Source organism: Trachemys scripta, unplaced genomic scaffold (assembly GCF_013100865.1).
Source record: "Trachemys scripta elegans isolate TJP31775 unplaced genomic scaffold, CAS_Tse_1.0 scaffold_89, whole genome shotgun sequence".
Taxonomy (NCBI): domain Eukaryota; kingdom Metazoa; phylum Chordata; order Testudines; family Emydidae; genus Trachemys; species Trachemys scripta.
In genome coordinates, this window is record NW_023260575.1 from 10,641 (window position 1) to 12,675 (window position 2,035).

The window sequence follows — 2,035 nt, forward strand, 5'->3', positions numbered from 1 at the left end:
TTTCTTGACTGCCCCCTTCAGAACCTCCCTGCCCCTTCTCCTGCCCCCTGGCCCCCTTACCCTGCTGCTCAGAACAGGGTGTTGGGCTCTGTGCGAGCTGGACACGTGGCTGCGCTCCCCAGCACAACTAAACCCGGTCCCTGGCCCGGCACAGTGCTGCCGGAGCCGGGCTGCAGGGGAAAGCTGCCGGCTCAGAATGCAGGGCGGAGCTCCTCTACAGCTGCTCCGGAGTCCAGCCCGTGACTTTCCTGCAGCCCTCCCAGCCGCTCGCTCTGCTCTGCCGGGGGAGGGGAGAAATCCTGGACATTTTGAGTGATTTACAAATTCCCCCCGAACGCTATTTTTAGCACAAAAAGGAGGACATGTCCGGGTAAATCCGGACAAATGGTAACCCTAGGTTCTCTATATCCCCTTTATCTACCCTGCTCTGTCCTCAACCAAATAAAAAATGCTCTGCTGTCTGCTCCTTATAGACAGTACTCCATCAATCTGGCCTGTCTCTTCCCCTGTGTGGAGATGCAGGAGAACAGATTTTCTTTACATGGCAAGTTTGCAGGTGGACACCTTAGACCCCTTCCTTATGCCTGCACCTTTATTAGTCCCATTTCACAGTTGGGAAAACTACAGCAGAGAGACACTGACTTGCCCAAGGCCACAGATGAAGCCGCATTAGAGATAGGACTCAAGCTCAGGTGTGTTTAGTGTTATATTTGTGGCACAGAACTCTTGCTAGAAGGGTGCAGTGCAACACAACACTACATTATTTTTTTAAAAATCAGAGTGAGAACACACAAGAATCCCAAAAAACAGAGAAAGAGATAAAGCCAGCTGCTCCTTCAGGCAGCACAGCACACTTCACTCCATCTTACTGTAGGCTGGTTAGCTGCAAACAGACTGCAGCTCACAGGCTTCCCTATCGAGCCCCCTACCCTGCAAGCAGGCCCAGTAAACCCCACACACCTCTTAACGCCCCTTAAAGTGCATGTCTCTCCCCAGACGGTGCCCCCTGCTGACAGCCACTCCGGTCCTCCAGTGGACCACTTCTTCAGTAACACAGCCCTCTGGCTAGGTCACAATTTAGTCCACCCCTCTTGGAGTAACAGGAAGTCCAACTAAAGACAATCCAAATGTCCTCACACAAGGTCTTTAGCACCACCTCAATGCTTCTCTGAGGGCTTTCCAATGTCCTTATCCCCTTACATGAGGATGGGCTTCTCCTGTGGCTAGTAGGGGAGCCTGTCATTACACCGGATTCCACCAGAGGGACCCTATAACCAGGAGCCAAGGTTTGCTCCACACAACTCCTTGCTGCTGCCTCCCTGAACTTCTTTGTTCCCAATCTCTCTCAGGCCTTCTTCCCTACAACCCCTCTAATTTCACCTTTGTTTCAGAGTTTCTGACCTTTTGCAAGGGCTTCCCAGTACTTCCCACCAGAGCCTGCTCCACTCCATTGGCTGTTCTATGTCATTGCTGGCCACTTGCCAGTCTCTTCTACTCAAGTGAGGATCCCAGAGCTTATCTCTGTCTCTCCATCTGGTCTCCTTACTCTCTAGTCCCAGAGCGTGATTACAGAGTTCCTTCCTCTCCCTGCAGCCCCCTTTTCTGCTCCTTTATAATCACTTCCACAGCTGGGTTTAAACTCTAATTTAGCCTGGGTCCCTGGCTTTCTTCCCCCACCAGGTGTTGTAATTGGCCTCTCAGACCCTCATTAACCCTTTCAGGGCCTGTGTGAGGTATACATCACATCACATTGTGCAATTCCAACACAGTAGTCAATACACCACACTTAGTGCCCACTTGTGATCTCAAACAACTAACACCCATTCTTCTGTCTCTCATTTCCCATTAGACCAGAGCCCACACTCCCACAGATTGCCGAATGACCAATTCTTGTCAAAGGTTGTTACACACAGAATCAGCAGTTAGAGGTCTGTCAAGTATGCTTGACATTCATTCCTCCTAGAACTGAGTGAGCAGCCTAAGGGCAGATCTGCTTTTGTAAATCATTTGTACACAAAATTATGTAACATAGTAT